This window comes from Anomaloglossus baeobatrachus, chromosome 3 (assembly GCF_048569485.1).
Source record: "Anomaloglossus baeobatrachus isolate aAnoBae1 chromosome 3, aAnoBae1.hap1, whole genome shotgun sequence".
Classification (NCBI taxonomy): Eukaryota; Metazoa; Chordata; class Amphibia; order Anura; family Aromobatidae; genus Anomaloglossus; species Anomaloglossus baeobatrachus.
The window spans coordinates 504066656-504088907 of NC_134355.1; the positions used below are offsets into that span (position 1 = coordinate 504066656).

General features: G+C 46.3%; 1 protein-coding gene across 2 annotated transcripts in view; it reads left to right on the forward strand.

Annotated features, from left to right (window-relative positions):
* IFT80 (intraflagellar transport 80) overlaps nucleotides 1-22252 on the forward strand; it is a 238569-nt gene that overhangs the window by 44533 nt on the left and 171784 nt on the right. The gene's annotated exons all lie outside the window — the stretch shown is intronic.

Consider the following 22252-nt stretch of genomic DNA (forward strand, 5'->3'; position numbering starts at 1 on the left):
GTGATGCCTCAGGTCAATGCGAGTTCGTAGACACCAAATATGTATAGATTTACTTTTATATAAAGTGTTAAAAAAAAACAAACAGAAGTTTGTCCGAAAAAAGTGGCGCACGTTTTATGCCATATTCCGTGACCCGTAGCGTTCTCATTTTTCAGGATCTATGGCTCAGTGACAGCTTATTTTTGTATCTCAGGCTGCCGTTTTTAACTATACCATTTTTGCACAGATGCTACGTTTTGATCGCCTATTATTGCATTTTGTGCAAACTTTGTGGCGATTGGAATTTTTTTTGCCACTACGCCGTTTTCTGATCAGATTAGTTGATTTTATATTTTGATAGATCGGGCGTTTTCAGAACGTGGAGATACCAAATGTGTGTATATTCTTATTTTTTTAACCCTTTAATTTTTAATGGGCGAAAGGGGGGTGATTTGAACTTTTAGTTGTTTTTTTTTTTAAATTTCTTAACTTTTTTTTTTTTACTTTTATTTTACTAGTCCCTTTAGGGGGCTACATGGATCAACAAAACAATCGCTCTGCTCTATCTGCTGATCACACCTACACAGCTGTAAACAGCAGATATGCTCATGCTCATTATCTGCCTCATCCAGCTCTGGGCCGGGTGAAACCGAAAGTAATTCATGTGAGCTACCGGAGTCATCACATGACCCTGTGCTACCATGACAACCACCGGAAGTCACGTGATCACGTCACATGACTTCCGGTAACGGCCAGCGAGTAAATGTTTACCGCTGATGCCGTTATAATGGCGCTATCACATATTGACAGCACCATTTAATGAGTTAAACGGCACGAGCAGATAATGATTCTGTTTGTGCCTAGCAGGCACATATCTCGGCTGTGAAAATCAGCTGAGATGTGCGCCGATTGCGGCAAGCTGCCGGCAGCAGACCATGGGCATTAAAGGCCCCCTTACACGCTATGATTTATCTGACGATATGTCGTCGGGGTCACGGTTTTCGTGACGCACTTCTGTCATCGTTAGCGATGTTGTTGCGTGTGACGCCTACGTGCGACTCCGATCCGAAAAGTAGCGAAAATCGTTGATCGTTGACATGTCGTTCATTTTTAAAATATTGTTCGTCGTTTGGAACGCAGCAGACATATTGCTACGTTTGACACCTTGCCAACGAAGAACAACATTGTTAGTGCGCGAGCGTGTCGTTACGAGCAATGCTCCATGCCTCCTCCGCTCTGATTGGTCTCACGCCAGGGTGTATGCTATGGCCAATTATACGCCTCCGACGTTGCCGGAATCGTTGGGAGGAATGTTGTGTGACGGTGTCCACACGACAGCCTTGGTCAAACAATATATCGTTGAACGATGTAGCGTTGTTTGTGAGATGGGTACGTGTTACCGCTACAAAACGACCTATGAGCGATCTCGGCAAATCGTAACAATGATCTGGGCGTGTCTCATCGCTAACGAGATCGCTAGCAATATCGTTGTGTGTAAAGCGGCCTTAACACTATGACCGCTAGGACATAATATTACTGCCCACGGTCGTTAAGGGGTTAACTGAGATGCTGTTATGTTTGGCTTATTTTGTTGTTTGTATGTTCCTAATCTTACTGCACTTTTCATCTTCCCAATTGCTGATAAAGGAGTTTCCAACAATGCTTATCATAAATCTATTGTGTTTACAAGCTATGTTATCCCAGTCTGCATACTGGATGAAAGATTATTATTATTATATTTTGATGGGAATGCTAATCCTATTGTTTACTGTTTTAATGTTTTAACATTTTCAATAAAAAAGATATAATAAAAAAAAAATTGCAACATATTCAAGGCACCAATTATAATGGTATCATAGAAAGCCATTGATCTGTAAGGACTGAAAACCCTCCTAACATGACTTGCAATTTGCTTTAGAAATTCTTGCCGTGTCCCTCGATTTGCACAATTTTTGCTGACTGGTAAATTCCTATGACATTTTTGATAAATGTCTCTGAGCTTTAGGCTTTCAGATCCTGTCTCTTAAAGAGTTCAGACTCCTAAAATTCATTGTATATTTAAGATGTTATACTTCTTCAGATAGTTTATAACATTCTACACACTTTTCAATACATTTTTCCAGACTAGAAAGCCCCTTTAATTAAAGACTATACTTGTCATTATCACTGTATTGTAGACTCTACATATATTTAACCTTTACGCCCACTGCTTTTCTCAGACTTAAAACCTCATGACTCAGTTCCTAATAGAAACAAACCTCAGACTAAATATGAATTTTATGGCATAGGCTGCAAATTTTGTCTACAAAGTGTCCAAACACACTATATTCCCCCCACTTCATTGGGGACCCAGGAACCATGTGTTAATCTGCTGCCACCTGGAGGCTGACACGAAAGGTGGTGTCACACACAACGACATAGCTGCTAAGTCGCCATTTTCTGTGACGTAGCAACGACCTCAAGAGCGACGTCGCTGTGTGTGACACATAACAATGATCAGACCCCTGCTGCGAAATCGCTGCTCGCTCCTGAATGTTCCAGGTCATTTTTTGATCGCTGCTATCCCACTGCGCCATGATGATAAGCTCAGCATCCTTGTGTTTGACACCGCAGCAGCGACGGTCGCGACGACGCTGAAGGCAGTGACGTATGACTGAAGGCAGGGCAAGGGCGTGTTTTTGCGGTGTATTTTGCAACGCCCCTACGACTCCGATTGGTGGTTACAACAGCGTTCCGATTGGGTACCTTGCCGAGGGCGTTACAGTGATTTCATTCTTTAAGTTCCATTCTTTGTTCCACGTAGTAGATTCTCTGTCTGGTGTCGCTACTGTGTCGTTCTTTGTGGATCTGAATGAAATGAAATAGAATGAATGAAAGCACTACTGCGTCTTCCTTTGTTTGGCACGGTCACCCAATCAGGCGCCGCTGTAGCGATCACCAATCGGAACAGAGGGGCGTGAAAAGAGGCAACACAAAACATGTCAAGGATTAAACACCACGCCTCTATCAAGGTCTGAGTCTTCGCATAGCGACGCGTGTGACACTGCCCAACGACCATCGAGGTCGCTATGATCGCTGCTCCGTCGCTGCTTAAAATTACAGCTTACTAGCGATCATCTAAGGTCGCTGTTACGTCACTGGAAATGGTGACGTAACAGCGATGTTGTTGTCGTTGTGTGTGAACCCAGCTTAAGAATACATCTTAGAAAAAAAACTGACAGCTCACCCACCAAGCTACTCCTGGGCAGATAACACCCAGCTATTTAATTTAGCCTAGTGTTATCTGGGGGTAGTCATGGGTTTGAGAAGCAGACCTGTCTTAGCCTTGATTAGGCAGGTTAGGAACTAATCTTGTAGACAATAGGTACGGACTCACTGGTCACTTGGGGCCACTGTATTAGCCCCGTGGTTCTGGGGTATCTCCATCTGGTTCTAGGATGCACTTTATTCCTTTCCTTTCTTTCCAATCAAAGACATCTCTTTATATTTGGCTTTCCAGCAGGGTCATTTTATTTTCCTTTCTGAAGGGGGCTCTCGCCTATCTCTCTTCTTCAGGACACAGTGGTCTGGCGTTCGGCTCCCTACTTTCACCTTATGGTTATTCTCCACCTTTCACCTTTAGGAGGCGATTGCTCTCCTTCCTTTAAGTACTTCACCTCTCATCTCCCTGTTGAGGCTCTTACACTATCTGACGACTGTCTCTCACATCTCTGTCCTGTAGTTCGGTTATCTTGTGAGTCATTCTGGTATGCTCTATCAAAGGTCAGACCGCCTCTTGTGCTACCATTGATCTCTGGTTTTAATATGCCAATGCGGTAGGTCGGGCTAATGTACAGTACACCTGCCATAGCACCGCTCTTTCCCCCAGGGAGTAGAATGCTCCTGGGTTTTATGGCTCAATATATCTGTTCTTCTGTTGAATAGGGCTGTTCCTTTTTGTCTTCTGTCCACATTGTTGTGGATGTCTTATTTTTGCGGTGTCAGAGTTCGCTCTCCCAGGGATTGTGTGACGTTCTTACATAACATGAGCCCTGCGCCCAATCTATGCTGGCTTCACTGTTCCCTCCCTCTAACAAATCGAACAAGAAGACGTCAGAGCTTCAGCTGGCCGCTCACTTCTTCTTGATGCTTGATAAATTTGAAGGTGGGGAGAGCAAAGCAGACACTGATTGGGTGCAGGTCTCGCATGATGTAACTACGTCACACAAGCCCGGGGAGAGCAAGCGCTGACACCGCTGGAACGGAGCTGGAAGTGAGTATAAGCGTTATTTTTACGGGGCAAACATGGTGATTGAGAAGGTGTTGTCCGAGTAGTGGACAACCATTTTAAAGAAGTTATTAAGCAAAAAAATACGTATGTCAATGACCATAAAAATAAGTTATGTAACATATTAATATAGTTGACTTATTCTGGGTACTCCAATCCTTTAGTAATTGTCTAAAGGCCCATTTACACACAGCGATATCGCTAGCGATGTCGCTGACGATCGCACCCGCACCCGTCATTTGTGCGTCTGTGGCGCACAATATCGTTAGTCCCCGTCACACATACTTACCTGCCTAGCGACGTCGCTGTGGCCGGTGAACTGCCTCTTTTCTAAGGGGGTGGTTCGTGCGGCGTCACAGCAACGTCACATGGCAGGCAGCCAATAGAAGCGGAGGGGCGGAGAGCAGCCGAAGGAAAGACACGCCCACCTCGTTGCCGGGGGACGCAGGTACGGTGTTGTTTGTCGTTCCTGGGGTGTCACATGTAGCGATGTGTGCTGCCTCAGGAGCGATGAACAACCTGCGTCCAGCACGAGCAACGATATTATGAAAATGAACGTCGTGTCAACAATCAGCGATTAGGTGAGTAATTTCGATCATTAGCCGTCGTTCGTACGTTTCACACGCAACGACGTCGCTAACAAGGCCGGATGTGCGTCACGAATTCTGTGACCCCAACGACATCTGGTTAGCGATGTCATTGTGTGTAAATGGGTCTTAAGTCCATAGATCTTCATTTCTTGTCCAGTGCTGACAATTCAGGCTTTTTTGTGTCCGTACTAGAGATGTGCAAACTCTTTGAAGTTCGGATTCGGCAGGCTCAGCCGATCTTTAGATAAAGATCAGTTCTGGACCCGGACTTGACCTGAACTCCATTGGAAGTCACTGATTGGCAGCTAGGGTCACCGCACACATGCAGCCAGCCATAAACACGACACTTCCGGGAGTGAGTAGGCAGGTTTTTTTTAACCTTTTTGGGGGGAGGGGTTTGTCCACTACATTCGATCATGCTGTCGTTACCCCAACTGTGAGCCATTCAAACACTGCAAGCGTTTCGGCTGAGCACCGAGCGTACCCGAGCACAGCGATGCCCACTTGAGTGGTACTTAAACACTGATTCTTTTAGAAAAGTCTGTGTTTGGTACGAACACAAAACTTTACTGTTTTGAGGTCACTCATCTCTAGTCAGTACATGACCAGATCAGTGTATGAAGGTAGTCTTACTGCTCATTTTAATAGCCAGGCCAGCCCCCTCTGTAGCTGATGTACAGACAGATGCGCAAGAAACAGTGTCCTGCCTATAACACAGGACCCTCAGTAAAGCTGTAGAAGGATCCGGGCACATTTGAATGATAGAACTTTCTATGTAATGGGACTGCCTCCCTCCACCATGGGCCGCTGCATGAGATATCTGTGTCTGGTAGCAATTTGGTGAGTTTTATAGGCTGGCTTTGTTTTTTGAAAGGGATTTGGTGAAAATGGCTACTAATGGCTGAACCTTGCACGACAAGCGTTTTTGTGTTCACCCTATTTCTCCATAGATTGTAGCTTGTGAGCACGGCCCGCACTCCTCTTGATATGTTTTGAATTATGCGTTACTCTTGTGAGACTGTGACCGGGGTTATCTATGATGGCCGGTATGTCTCGCCCCGGTTGTGCTCACTCCATGATAGAAAGTAAATCCACTCCAGGGTTAATGCTGTTTCCCTACAGGCTGAAGGAAGGGTTAAATGGAAACAGGAACGAGGGCAGGTGTGCCGGGTGTGAGGGAGTGAATACAACTCCCTGAGTTCTCTGCTGGAGAGGCACATGTATATTGTTGTGGACTTTTGTTTGGACATTAAAACCGTGTGCTGTGAACCTTAATGCCTGGATCCCGTGTCTTCTGCTGCGCAGCCGACCACGCTACCTCACATATGGTGGAGAATCGGCGGGCATGCCAGCCCGGTGAGGTGTAGCTTCCATTTCTGGTGACCCGGTAGCACATGTCCTGGATTCAAGCGGCTATACTACAGCCCAAACCCGGCAACGCCATGGAGGACATACTAAAGCAGCTGGCTCAGGCTACTGCACAGCAACAACAGATGAATACACACCTGATCCGGACGTTGGAACATCAGCAGCAACAGCACCAGCAATCCTTGAAATTGCAGGAACAGAGGCACCAAGAACAGATGGTCCTCCTGGCCAAGTCGATCCGTGCCGGACCGACAGCAACAACCCCGGGACGACGACGGCAGCGTCCGGAAAGCAGTGAGACAAGCGTTGCAAAAGATGACCCCGGGGGATGATGTGGAAGCGTTCCTGGCGGTGTTTGAGCGGGTGGCCGAGCTGGAAAAGCTGCCGACCCCCCAGTGGGCTGAGGTATTGTCGCCCTATCTGACGGGGGAACCCCAAAAAGCGTACCTGGACCTCTGTACCGAGGACGCCATTGACTATGTGACCCTGAAAGCCGAAATACTGGCTCGGTTGGGGGTGAATACCTATGTACGGGCTCAGCGGGTAAATCAGTGGTTCTATGAGGAAGCCAAACCCGTACGCTCCCAGGCCTATGACTTGTTGCATCTGGTAAAGAAGTGGTTGCAACCTGACACTCTGAGCCCGGCGCAAATGGTGGAAAGGGTAGTAGTGGATCGTTTTGTGCGCACTTTACCCGTCACCGTTCAACGGTGGGTAGGACAGGGTGACCCGAGTACCCTGGACCAATTAGTGTCCCTGGTAGAGCGGCATGTGGCTACGCAGGACTTGATACGGGACACTGAGACTTTGCGTACCGCCCGTCGGTCCGGCCCCTCCAAGCCTAGGGCCAAGGACCCACCGCTGACAATGGTGCAGGAGACCCCTACCATCCCGTCTGAGGCCGCGCCCGCCATTCCTGAGGGTCCGGAAGGTTCTGTACCCTAAACGACAACCCGTCAAGGGGGTTTCCGTCCCCATTAGATGTTGGCGGTGCCAGCGGGTGGGACATATGGAAGCCCAGTGTCCACTCACCACGGAGCCCATGGATTGTGGGGTTACCCGGCGGGGTTCAATGTATGCTCAGGTGGTGTGTACCGCTGATCTGGTCTCCCCAGAGACGGAGCCCCACTTGTGCCAAATACAGGTGAATGGATGTCCGGTTACAGGATTGTTGGATTCCGGAAGCTTAGTGACCCTTGTGCGATCAACCCTAAGGGCTAAAGTAAAGGCCACAGGACGTACCGTGGGGGTGGTTTGCATACATGGGGACCGCCGAGACTATCCCACGGGGATTGTCACCATCACAGCACCTTGCGGTCAGGTGCAACATGAGGTGGGACTTCTTAACACTCTTCCTTATGACGTGATCCTAGGAAGGGATCTGCCCTATTTTTGGACTTTATGGAGGGGACCCCCTAAGTCCCCTCAGATATTGATCAGTCCGGGACCTGAGCCCTACAATCCTGAATCCGGGACGCCTGCCGTAGGGGTCACCATGATAGGGACAGAGTGTGAACTCGATAGGTCACCCCTAGAGGTATTGGCGGGAGAGGCTGAGATGGTCCAGCCTATCCCGGAGTTGGAGGCGTCCCCGGATACGTTTGGGACAGCCCAACTCCAGGACCCTACGTTAATACATGCCCGGAGTCGGGTGACAGTAGTTGACGGGGTGGAACAGCTGCCCGGTGCCCAGGTAAGGTACCCCCATTTCGCTCTTAAGCAAGATTTACTCTACCGGGTAGATGAAATGCGGGGCGTGGGGGTAGAACAGTTGGTGGTGCCCCAGCCGTATCGCCGGCGGGTCCTCGACTTGGCTCATAAACACCTGATGAGTGGCCACCTAGGGGTCAAGAAAACGCAGGAGCGAATATTGCAAAGGTTCTATTGGCCCGGGGTCTTTGGGGAGGTAAAACGGTTCTGCGAAACCTGCCCGGAGTGTCAGCTTACCGCGCCCCTGACCCATTTTCGCAGTCCGTTGGTGCCGTTGCCCATTGTAGAGGTCCCTTTTGAACGGATAGGGATGGATCTGGTGGGGCCCCTCGTGGAGTCCGCTCGAGGGCACCAACACATCCTGGTGATCGTTGACTGTGCCACCCGGTATCCCGAGGCGATACCTCTCAGACATACTGCAGCAAAGCTTATAGCTCGGGAGTTGTTTGCTGTGTTCTGCCGGGTGGGGTTGCCCAAGGAGATCCTTACGGATCAGGGGACCCCATTCGTGTCTAAAGTGACCAAAGAGCTATGCCGGCTACTCCAGATCAGGCAGTTGCGTGCGTCTGTGTATCATCCTCGGGCGGACGGTTTGGTCGAGCGTTTCAATGAAGCCCTGAAAACCATGCTCAAAGGGGTGATTCCAAAGGACGGGAAAGACTGGGATATGATGCTTCCCTGTTTGATGTTTGCCATCCGTGAGGTGCCACAGGCATCCGCGGGGTTTTCGCCTTTTGGATTGTTATACGGGCGACGTCCCCGGGGATTGTTGGACCTGGCAGAGGAAACATGGGAGCAAGAGCCCACCCCCCATAAAAGTGTGATTGAACACATTTTGGGAATGCAGAACCGCATAAGCACGGTCATGCCAATTGTGAAGGAGCACTTACAGGAGGCTCAGGCCGCGCAAAGCGGCCGCTACAATAGACAAGCCACCGTGCGGACCTTTAAACCCGGGGATCGGGTGTTGGTATTGATCCCCACGGCGGAGAGTATATTCCTGGCTCAGTGGCAAGGCCCCTACGAGATAAAGGAAAGAGTCGGGGTGGTTAACTATAGGGTATTGCAGCCCGGTAGGCGGAAACCTGAACAGATATACCATGTCAACCTATTAAAACCTTGGCAGGAACGGGAAAGCCTGATGGCTGTTTTTTCCCCATCTCCCTCCTCTTCGGGTCGTTCACCTCCGGCTCCAGCGACCTCCGGAGAGGATGAACCGGAAGTAAGGATTGGAGAAGCCCTCACCAAGACTCAGAGGCGAGAGGCCAGACGGTTGGTTCAGCAGAACCCCGATGTCTTCTCCGAGCTGCCCGGTAGGACCAGTCTGATACGACATGATATTGTCACCTTGCCCCACCTGAAGGTACGCCTGAAGTCATACCGGGTACCGGAGGCTCGACGACAAGCCATATCGGAGGAAGTAAAGACAATGTTACGCCTGGGGGTCATCGAAAAATCCCGGAGTGAATGGGCTAGTCCGATTGTCCTAATACCAAAACCCGATGGCTCCTTAAGGTTCTGCAATGACTTTAGGAGATTGAACGAAATATCCAAGTTCGATCTCTACCCCATGCCCCGGGTGGATGAGCTGATTGATAGGCTGGGACAGGCGCGATATTTTACCACGCTCGACCTGACCAAGGGGTACTGGCAGGTGCCACTGACGGAGTCCGCCAAGGAGAAAAACGCTTTTGTTACGCCGGAGGGTCTCTTCCACTATGTTGTCTTGCCTTTTGGGTTACATGGCGCTCCGGCCACGTTCTAGAGGTTGATGGACTTAGTGCTGGAACCCCACCAGGCGTATGCATCAGCGTACCTTGATGACATCATTATTTACAGCTCCGATTGGCAGACCCACTTGGAACAGGTACAAGCGGTGGTGGACGCGCTTCGAACAGCCGGATTGACAGCCGATCCCAAGAAATGTGCGTTGGGACTCACGGAAGCCCGCTACTTGGGCTACGTGATAGGCCAAGGAGTGATTAAGCCCCAAATTAACAAGGTTGAGGCGATCCAGAAGTGGCCTAGACTCCTGACCACGAAGCAGGTTAGGGCCTTCCTGGGTATCGTGGGGTACTACAGGAGGTTTGTAAAGGATTTTGCGGGACTATCAGCCCCCTTGACGGACCTTCTCAAAGGCAAGAAGTCCGTCATGGTGCGCTGGACTCCGCAGGCCGAGGACTCCTTCCGGGCCCTGAAGGGGGTCCTGTGCGGACAGCCCGTTCTTGTCAACCCTGATTTCCGGAAGGAGTTCATAGTACAGACTGACGCCTCGGAGGTCGGCCTGGGTGCAGTGCTGTCTCAGGTAGTTCAGGGGGAGGAACACCCCGTCACCTTCTTAAGTAGGAAGCTCACCCCTCCCGAGCGGAACTATAGCGTAGTAGACAAGGAGTGTCTGGCGATCAAGTGGGCCTTGGAGTCCCTACGCTATTACCTGCTGGGATGGCAGTTCCGCTTGGTGACGGATCACTCTCCACTGGTCTGGATGACGGCCGCCAAGGAACGGAATGCCCGGGTTACCCGGTGGTTCCTTTCTCTGCAGAACTTCCGGTTTACGGTTGAACACCGGGCCGGTAGGTTGCAGGGCAACGCCGATGCCTTGTCCCGCGGCCCGTGTTTGATGGCGGGAGTTCAAACCCGCACGCTTGAACTGAGGGGGGGGGTATGTGAGACTGTGACCGGGGTTATCTATGACGGCCGGTATGTCTCGCCCCAGTTGTGCTCACTCCATGATAGAAAGTAAATCCACTCCAGGGTTAATGCTGTTTCCCTACAGGCTGAAGGAAGGGTTAAATGGAAACAGGAACGAGGGCAGGTGTGCCGGGTGTGAGGGAGTGAACACAACTCCCTGAGTTCTCTGCTGGAGAGGCACATGTATATTGTTGTGGACTTTTGTTTGGACATTAAAACCGTGTGCTGTGAACCTTAATGCCTGGATCCCGTGTCTTCTGCTGCGCAGCCGACCACGCTACCTCACACTCTGTAATGTCTTATCTGTACCTTCTGAATTATAAAGTGCTGCGGAATATGTTGGCGCTATAGAAATAAAAGTTATTCTGATAATAGATGCAGGATAATGGGGAAAGGAAGTGTATTATTGGTGCAGTGTGGCTGGCACATTAAATGGGGCACTTTCCTGCCATATTTACTCTTTGGGCATGCACAATAGTACAGGCACTTCTGTGGTGGTGGTATTATTGTGTTGGCACTATTTTGTCTTAAGGCCGCTTTACACGCGACATCGCTCAAGCGAACTCGTTGGAGTCACGGAATTTGTGACGCACATCCGGTCGCTTTAGCGATGCCGTTGCGTGTGACACCTTTGAGCGATTGCATCGTTGCAAAAGCGTGCAAAATCGCTCATGAGGGTCCATTCTCTAATATCGTTGCTGCAGCAGTAACAAAGTTGTTCATCGTTCTTGCGGCAGCACACATCGGTACGTGTGACACCACAGGAACGAGGAACCTCTCCTTGCCTGCCTCCCGCCCACAATGTGGAAGGAAGCAGTTGGGCGGGATGTTACGTCCCGCTCAAATCCGCTCCTCTGCTTCTATTGGGCGGCGGTTCAGTGACGCTGCTGTGACATCGCTGTGACGCTGAACGAACCGCCCCCTTAGAAAGGAGGCGGTTCGCCGGTCACAGCGACGTCGCAGGGCAGGTAAGTAGTGTGATGCGTCAGCGCGATGTTGTGCGCCACGGGCAGCGATTTGCCCGTGTCGCACAACCGATGGGGGTGAGTACCCACGCTAGCGATATAGGTCACGATATCGCAGCGTGTAAAGCGTCCTTTATTGTGGCTCACAAAAGGCATTTAGCGGCTATCACTGCCTTGTGTGATCACATCAATAATTTGCTTGTTAGTAATATTGGATGATTGTTCAGATGCTTCAACTACTCCCTGACATTTTAATTTTCCTGATGAGCACCATTAATAGAGAATATAAGGGAGTTATTTGGTGCAGTAAATGATCAACTCTAATGGAAATTTTCATAGCAGTGCCTTCAAGAGGCAGACTCCAGTCCATTACAGATTAATGGAGTGTTACTGCATGTGCAATGGGTCACATACTTTTGGCCACACTCCTACAGTAGTTAACCCTCCAGTGTAATATTCTATTATATTATACTAATGGAAATGATGGAAATGTAGTTATAATAGAACTCTTATTTTTTCTTATCATGGAATTGTTTATTGATACACATATAGTGCCTTGCGAAACTATTCAGCCCCCTTGATTTTTTTTTTCAACCTTTTCCCACATTTCAGGCTTCAAACATAAAGATAAAAATTTAAATTTTATGGTGATGAATCAATAACAAGTGGGACACAATTTTGAAGTTGAACGACATTTATTGCTTATTTCAAACTTTTTAAAAAAATAAATAACTGAAAATTGGGGTGTGCAATATTATTCGTCCCCTTTCAGTTAATACTTTTGTATCGCCACCTTTTGCTGCGATTACAGCTGCAAGTCGCTTGAAGTATGTCTCTTATCAGTTTTGCACATCAAGAGACTGAAATTCTTGCCCATTCTTCCTTTACAAACAGCTTGAGCTCACTCAGTGAGGTTGGATGGAGAGCGTTTGTGGAAAGAGCTGAAAACTGCTGTTCACAGATTCTCGATTGGATTCAGATCTGGACTTTGACTTGGCCATTCTAACACCTGGATTGAGAACCATTCCATTATAGATTTTGCTTTCTGTCTGGGATCATTGTCTTGTTGGAAGACAAATCTCCGTCCCAGTCTCAGGTCTTTTGCAGACTCCAACAGGTTTTCTTCAAGAATGGTCCTGTATTTGGCTCCATCAATATTCCCATCAATTTTCACCATCTTCCCTGTCCCTGCTGAAGAAAAGCTGGCCTAAACCATGATGCTGCCACCACCTTGTTTGACAGTGGGGAGGGTGTGTTCAGGGTGATGAGCTGTGTTGCTTTTACGCCAAACATATCATTTGGCATTGTGCAAAATAGTTCGATTTTGGTTTCATCTGACCAGAGCACCTTCTTCCACATGTTCGGTGTGTCTCCCAGGTGGCTTGTGGCAAACTTTAAACAACACTTTTTATGGATATCTTTGAGAAATGGCTTTTTTTCTCCCCACTCTTCCATAAAGGCCAGATTTGTGGAGTGTGTGACTGATTGTTGTCGTATGGACAGGCTCTTCCACCTCAGCTGTAAATCTCTGCAGTTCATCCAGAGTGATCATGGGCCTCTTGGCTGCTTCTGATCTCTTGGCTGCATCAGTCTTCTCCTTGTTTGAGATGAAAGTTGGGATAGACGGCCGGGTCTTGGTAGATTTGCAGTGGTATGATACTCCTTCCATTTTAGTATGATCGCTTGCACAGTGCTCCTTGAGATGTTTAAAGTTGTGGAAATCTTTTTGTAACTTTAAGGCTATGTGCGCACTAGGCGTTTTTGCCGCGTTTTTAGCGGCGTTTTTTACCGCGTTTTTGTGCTGAAAACGCAGTGACATTGCTTCCCCAGCAATGTCAATGGGTTTTCAGAAGTGCTGTCCTCACACAGCGTTTTTTTTTTTAGCTGCGTTTTTGTGGTGACCACAAAAACGCAGCATGTCAATTATTTCTGCGTTTTCCACTGCGTTTTTCACTCATTGAATTCAATGAGATGTTAAAAACGCAATGAATAACGCATATAGCCGCGTTTCTATGACTAAAAACGCAGCTATAAACGCAAGGGGTGGGTACTACAGTGACGTGTACAGGAAGAGGATTCCTACTGTTGGTAAACACAGAAGCATGAATCCTCCCGGTACCGTCACCGCTGCCTCCACCTCCCGTCCTGTGCATGTCAGCTCCGTGCGGCGCCATGTCTGGGCGGGAGGTGGAGGCAGCGGCGAAAACCAAAGTGAACAGTAGAAAAAAAAAAATGTCATATACTCACCTGTCCGCAGGGTCCCGGTGCCATGCCCGCTCCCATCTCCTCCCGGTCCCGCCGCTCTGGCTGTGTGCAGTCTCCCCGGGGCAGGACCTTGCTTGCAGGACCTGGCGCTGATCACCTGATGCAGTCACCTGACGCATCAGCTGATCGCGGTGTCGCCGGCTTTTTCGCGCCCGGCCGGCTATCAGCTGATCCTGCCGTCAGGGGACTTCATCAGCTGATTACCGGCAGCTCCGGCAGCGATCGTATAGGATCAGACTCCTGTCCAATCGATCGCTCCAGGAGCTGCCGGTAATCACCACAGCACATAAGTGAGTATTATTATTTTTTTTTTTCTACTGATGCATCAGCTGATTGTATAATCGGCTTTTATACAATCAGCTGATGTGTGATGGGATTCAGGCACTTGATCCTGACACATCATCTGATCGCTTTGCCTTCCAGCAAACCGATCAGATGATATTGGATCCTGATTGGACGGCGCGGGACCCTGACCCAGGATTACTGCGGAGGGGGGTTTATTTCAATAAAGATGGAGTCACTAATTGTGTTGTGTTTTATTTCTAATAAAAATATTTTTCTGTGTGTTGTGTTTTTTTTTTATCATTACTAGAAATTCATGGTGGCCATGCCTAATATTGGCGTGACACCATGAATTTCGGGCTTAGGGCTAGCTGATAATATACAGCTAGCCCTAACTCCATTATTACCTAGCTAGCCACCCGGCATCAGGGCAGCTAGAAGAGTTGGATACAGCGCCAGAAGATGGCGCTTCTATGAAAGCGCCATTTTCTGGGGTGGCTGCGGACTGCAATTCGCAGTGGGGGTGCCCAGAAAGCATGGGCACCCTGCACTGTGGATTCCAATCCCCAGCTGCCTAGTTGTACCCGGCTGGACTCAAAAATTAGGCGAAGCCTACGTCATTTTTTTTTTTAATTATTTCATGAAATAATTAAAAAAAAAAGGGCTTCTCTATATTTTTGGTTCCCAGCCGGGTACAAATAGGCAGCTGGGGGTTGGGGGCAGCCCGTATCTGCCTGCTGTACCCGGCTAGCATACAAAAATATGGCGAAGCCCATGTCATTTTTTTTTCTTTTTGGGCAAAAAACTGCATACAGTCCTGGATGGAGGCTGCTGAGCCTTGTAGTTCTGCAGCTGCTGCCTGCTCTCCTGCATACACTAGTGAATGGAGGATGCTGAGACTTGTAGTTCTGCAGCTGCTGTCTGCTCTCCTGCATACACTAGTGAATGGAGGATGCTGAGACTTGTAGTTCTACAGCTGCTGTCTGCTCTCCTGCATACACTAGTGAATGGAGGATGCTGAGACTTTTAGTTCTGCAGCTGCTGTCTGCTCTCCTGCATACAATGAACATTTTGAAGAAGGAAATGACATCAGACCTTTTTTTTTTTTTTTTTTTCATCAACAATCTTTAATGGCATTGTGCACTGATTAAAAACGCAGTGAGCAAAAACGCAGCAAAAAACGCACCAAATCGCGGCAAAAACGCATGCGTTTTTGCCGCGTTTTTTTAGCCGCGGGTGCGTTTTTTAGACAAAAACGCACATAAAAACGCAGCGTGAAAAAAACGCCTAGTGCGCACATAGCCTAAATGACACTTTTTATAGATATCTTTGAGAAATGGCTTTCTTCTTGCCACTCTTCCACAAAGGCCAGATTTGTGCAGTGTACGACTGATTGTTGTCCTATGAACAGACTCTCCCACCTCAGCTGTAGATCTCTGCAGTTCATCCAGAGTGATCATGGGCCTCTTGGCTGCATCTCTGATCAGTCTTCTCCTTGTTTGAGATGAAATTTTTGAGGGACGGCTGGGTTTTGGTAGATCTGCAATGGTATGATACTCCTTCCATTTCAATATGATCGCTTGCTGAGTGCTTCTTGGGATGTTTAAAGTTTTTGAAATCTTTTTGTAACCAAATCCGGCTTTAAAATTCTCCACAACAGTATCACGGACCTGCCTGTTGTGTTCCTTGGTCTTCATGATGCTATCTGTGCTTTAAACAGAACACTGAGACTATCACAGAGGAGGTGCATTTATACGGAGACTTGATTACACACAGGTGGATTATATTTATCATCATCAGTCATTTAGGACAACATTGGATCATTCAGAGATCCTCAATGAACTTCTGGAGTGAGTTTGCTGCACTGAAAGTAAAGAGGACGAATAATATTGCACGCCCAAATTTTCAGTCTTTTATTTTTTAAAAAAAAGTTTAAAATAAGCAATAAATTTTGTTCAACTTCACAATTGTGTCCCACTTGTTGTTGATTCTTCACCATAAAATTAATATTTTTATCTTTATGCCTGAAATGTGGGAAAAGGTTGAAAAAAATTCAAGGGGGCCGAATACTTTCGCAAGGCACTGTATCTATAATATTTGTGTGTGTGTGTGTGTGTGTGTGTGTAATAAATATAATATATTATAGTACAGTACAGTCATGGCTGAAAGTGTTGGCACCCTTGAAATTGCTCCAGAAAATGAAGTATTTCTCCCAAAAAATTATTTCAATTACAATTTATTTTACATACACATGTTTATTTCCTTTTGTGTGTATTGGAAAACAACAAAAAGAAAAAAAAGCAAATTGGACATAATTTCACAGAAAACTCCAAAAATGGGCCAGTTGGCACCTGCAACTTAACCCCTTCATGACCGAGGACGTACAGGTACATCCTAAATCATGAAGCGGTAATCACCGCTAACTGCTGCGGTGAGCAGGCGGCGATCACGGCACTTGTCTGCTGATTTGAACAGCAGACGAGTGCCTCGCAGGTGCAGGTGGATCCGCAATCCACCCACACCTGTTAACCCCTTAGGCCCTGTGCCCACGCTGCGTATTTTGACACAGATTTTCAGAAATCTGCAGCAAAATCGGCATGTCCATTGTGAAGCCAGCAAAGTCTGAGAATTCAGAAGTGCTGTGCCCAATTTGAGTATTTTTCCCTTGTGTACAGTTAGGTCCAGAAATATTTGGACAGTGACACAAGTTTTGTTATTTTAGCTGTTTACAAAAACATGTTCAGAAATACAATTATATATATAATATGGGCTGAAAGTGCACACTCCCAGCTGCAATATGAGAGTTTTCACATCCAAATCGGAGAAAGGGTTTAGCAATCATAGCTCTGTAATGCATAGCCTCCTCTTTTTCAAGGGACCAAAAGTAATTGGACAAGGGACTCTAAGGGCTGCAATTAACTCTGAAGGCGTCTCCCTCGTTAACCTGTAATCAATGAAGTAGTTAAAAGGTCTGGGGTTGATTACAGGTGTGTGGTTTTGCATTTGGAAGTTGTTGCTGTGACCAGACAACATGCGGTCTAAGGAACTCTCAATTGAGGTGAAGCAGAACATCCTGAGGCTGAAAAAAAAGAAAAAATCCATCAGAGAGATAGCAGACATGCTTGGAGTAGCAAAATCAACAGTCGGGTACATTCTGAGAAAAAAGGAATTGGCTGGTGAGCTTGGGAACTCAAAAAGGCCTGGGCGTCCACGGATGACAACAGTGGTGGATGATCGCCGCATACTTTCTTTGGTGAAGAAGAACCCGTTCACAACATCAACTGAAGTCCAGAACACTCTCAGTGAAGTAGGTGTATCTGTCTCTAAGTCAACAGTAAAGAGAAGACTCCATGAAAGTAAATACAAAGGGTTCACATCTAGATGCAAACCATTCATCAATTCCAAAAATAGACGGGTCAGAGTTAAATTTGCTGAAAAACACCTCATGAAGCCAGCTCAGTTCTGGAAAAGTATTCTATGGACAGATGAGACAAAGATCAACCTGTACCAGAATGATGGGAAGAAAAAAGTTTGGAGAAGAAAGGGAACGGCACATGATCCAAGGCACACCACATCCTCTGTAAAACATGGTGGAGGCAACGTGATGGCATGGGCATGCATGGCTTTCAATGGCACTGGGTCACTTGTGTTTATTGATGACATAACAGCAGACAAGAGTAGTCTGATGAATATTGAAGTGTACCGGGATATACTTTCAGCCCAGATTCAGCCAAATGCCGCAAAGTTGATCGGATGGCGCTTCATAGTACAGATGGACAATGACCCCAAGCATACAGCCAAAGCTACCCAGGAGTTCATGAGTGCAAAAAAGTGGAACATTCTGCAATGGCCAAGTCAATCACCAGATCTTAACCCAATTGAGCATGCATTTCACTTGCTCAAATCCAGACTTAAGACGGAAAGACCCACAAACAAGCAAGACCTGAAGGCTGCGGCTGTAAAGGCCTGGCAAAGCATTAAGAAGGAGGAAACCCAGCGTTTGGTGATGTCCATGGGTTCCAGACTTAAGGCAGTGATTGCCTCCAAAGGATTCGCAACAAAATATTGAAAATAAAAATATTTTGTTTGGGTTTGGTTTATTTGTCCAATTACTTTTGACCTCCTAAAATGTGGAGTGTTTGTAAAGAAATGTGTACAATTCCTACAATTTCTATCAGATATTTTTGTTCAAACCTTCAAATTAAACGTTACAATCTGCACTTGAATTCTGTTGTAGAGATTTCATTTCAAATCCAATGTGGTAGCATGCAGAGCCCAACTCGCGAAAATTGTGTCACCGTACAAATATTTCTGGACCTAACTGTATTTGGTGTAGATTTCTTTTTTTCTGCACCAAATCTGCAACAAATACGCAAGGGAAAAAAAGGCAACGTGGGCACAGCACTTCTGAATTCTCATAGACTTTGCTGGCTTCACATTGGACATGCAGATTTTGCTGCAGATTTCTGAAAATATGCGTCAAAACTACACAGCGTGGGCACTGGGCCTTAGATCGCCCTGTCAAAATGTGACAGTGCAATTTAATTGGCCGCAGCGGGGAAATCGCCTTTCCACGCTGCCAACGGAGGCTCCGTGACGCGATCAAAGGCAGCCGATGGTTACTATTGTAGTGACGGGTCATGTGATGACTCCTGTTGCTATTATGATGTGGTTCCTGTAGGAGCTGGCAGAGCAGCGGCTGTAACAGGAATGCTGCATTTCTGCTGTTCAGAGCTGTGCAGCTCTGATCAACAGAAATGAATGAGCGATCAGACTGCTGACCCTTATATTTTTTTAAAAAAAAGTTTTAAAATTTAAAAAAACCTAAATGTTCAAGTCATCCCCTATTCGCCCCATTGAAAATTAAATGGTTAAAAAATATACACATCTGGTATTGCGTTCAGAAATGCCTGATCTATCAAAATATAAAATCAATGAATCTGATCGGTAAACAGCGTAGCGACAAAAAAATTCTAACTGCAAAAATTACATTTTTTGGTCTTTGCAAATTTGGCCGTGAAATGCAATAACGGGATCAAAACTTAGCATCTGCGCAAAAATAGTATAATTAAAAAACGTCAGCTCGAGACGCAAGGAAATAATCCATCACTGAACCCCCTGTCCTGAAAAATGACAACATACCAACCTGAGGCATCACACTGACACATCAGTTTTACCATATAGTGAAAACTGAAAATAAAATACCCCAAAAACAATCGTGCAATCGCACTTTTTTGCAACTTTTCCGCACTTGGAATTTTATTGCCATTTTCCAGTATACTATATTTTCTCTAATATATAATTCAAAAGTTCAGCTCGTCCCACAAAAAAACAAGATCTCATATGGCAAGATTAACGGAAAAATTTAAAAAGTTACGACTCTCGGAAGAAGGTTGCGCACCCTTTTTGGAATCAATAACTGCAATCAATCACTTCCTCTAACCATCAACAACATTCTTGCATGGAATTTTAGACTCTTCGTATTTTGCCAACTGCTCCAGGTCTCTCACATTTGAAGGCATCTTCTCCCACCAGCAATTTTAAGATCTCTCCACAGGGGTTCAATTGGATTTAGATCCGGACTCATTGCTGGCCACTTTTGAACTCTCCAGCAGTTTTGTTTCCATCCATTTCTGGGGGCTTCTTGAAGTTTGTTTGGGGTCATTGTCCTGCTAGAAGACCCATGACTTAAGGCCCCATCACACGCGATGATATATCGTGCAAACGCATGAGCGATCGCACCCGCCCCGTCGTTTGTGCGTCACGGGCAATTCGTTGCCCATGGCGCACAATGTCGTTAACCCCCGTCACACGTACTTACCTCCTTAACGACATCACTGTGGGCGGCGAACATCCTCTTCCTGAAGGCGGTTGGACGTTCGGCGTCACAGCGACGTCACACAGCGGCCGCCCAATAGAAGCGGAGGGGCGGAGATGAGCGTGATGTAACATCCCGCCCACCTCCTTCCTTCTGCATTGCCAGCAGGATGCAGGTAAGCTGTGTTCGTTGTTCCCGGGGTGTCACACGTAGCGATGTGTGCTGCCTCAGGAACGACGAACAACTGGCGCGTAGAAGGAGGAGCGACATTATGAAAATGAACGACGTGTCAACGAGCAACGATAAGGTGAGTATTTTTGCTCGTTAACAGTTGTTCGGTGGTGTCACACGCTACGACATCTCTAACGATGACGGATGTGCGTCACGAATTCCGTCACCCCGACGACATATCGTTAGATATATCGTAGCTTGTGACGGGGCCTTTAGGATGCAAACCCAGCTTTCTGACACTGGGCACTATTTTGCAACCCAATATCCTTTTGGTAATTTTCTGATTTCATGATTCCCTGCACATAGTCAAGACACCTAGTGCCAAAGGCAGCAAAACAACACCAAAACAGTAAAATTTAAAATAATGTGCTTTACCACATAGCTCAATGTTGGTTTCCTCTGTCCACAAGATGCTTTCCCAGAAAGATTTTGGCTTACTCACGCACATTTTGTCAAACTGCAGTCTAGCTTTTTATGCCTGTGTCAGCAGTGTTGTCCTCCTGAATCTCCTGCCATAGCGTTACATTTTATTTAAATGTTGATGGGTAGTTCGCGCTGTCACTGATGCACCTTTAGCCATAAAGACAGCTTGAATTTCTTCATCTGGACTATCCTGCATTGCAAACTTTCATCAGCTATTTTCTGCTGTCCAGGGAGATTAGCTTTGGCGCCATGGGTTGTAAACTTCTTAATTATGTGCACACCATGGACAAAGGAATATCAAGATCTCTAGAGATGGCCTTATAACCTTGAGATTGTTGATATTTTTCAACAATTTTGGTTCTCAAGTCCTTCTGCTCTTGCTGTTCTCCATGCTTAGTGTAACACACAGATACACAATGCAATGATTGAGTCAACTTCTCCACTTTTTTATCTGGTTTGAGGTGTGATTTTCATAATCCCCACACCTGTTACTTGGCACAGGTCAGTCAGTTTGAATGAGCATCACATGCGTGAAACAAAATTGTTTACCCACAATTTCAGAAAGGTGACAACAATTTTGTCCAGCCAATTTTGGGGATTTCTGTGAAATTATGTCCAGTTTTGCTTTTTTTATATATATTTTTTTTTATTTCTTTTGTGCTGTTCCAATACACACAAAGGAACTAAACATGCGTATGATAAAATGTGTAATTAAAAAAAGATATGGGGAGAAATACTTCATTTTCTATAGCAACTTCAATGGTTCCAACACTACACTTTCGGACATGATTCTCTATACTTCTCTACATCAAGGAATATACATAGATATATGTATCTCTCTTTCTCTCGCTAATATATCTAAATACAGTGGAACCTTGGATTACGAGCACGATTGGTTCCGGGAGTGTGCTCTTAAACCAAGTTACTCTTATATCAAAGCAAATTTTCCTATAGGAAATAATTGAAACACAGACAATTCGTTCCACAACCCAAAAATATTTACTGTAAGTTTACAAACTTATTACAGTAATACAAAATAATGCACTGTGTTCACATAACATTATTACAGTACACTGATACAAAATACTGTACAGTACAGTAAAAGCATATAAAACAAATTAAGCTGTAGTTTGGTTACAATAGAATTGTTGGTGTGCAAGAGGTACAATACAAGCAATGTGCTGTACTGGTTATCAATAAGTACAATACTGCATCCACAAATGCAAATTGATAGATATGCTGTACAGTATATACTGTACAATGGTATACTGTATATAGTACATATGTATAGAAATTTAGCACCAGAGCGGGTCAGAGCGTGGTGAAAGGACAGAACCAGACGTGTGCACAGTGAGTATATGCTCTTATTGCAAAGCATTGCTCTTAAACCAAGTTACAAATTTTTAGAAAGCTTTGCTTGTCCTGCAAAACGCTCTCAAACCAAGTTACTCTTAATCCAAGGTTCCACTGTAATTAGTTGCATTAATTACTAAACCAAGACCTGCAATATTTTTGAGCTGTTGCTTTTTAATTGGATGTATGCAACTAGTCATGGCTGTGTGCTCAGTGTTGGACTATGTGAATGGGGCTGGCTGATTGGCCTATGTGAAATTTTAAGCCAGATATTCTCTTGGCCACAGCTGATTTGTATAGACAGGCTGGC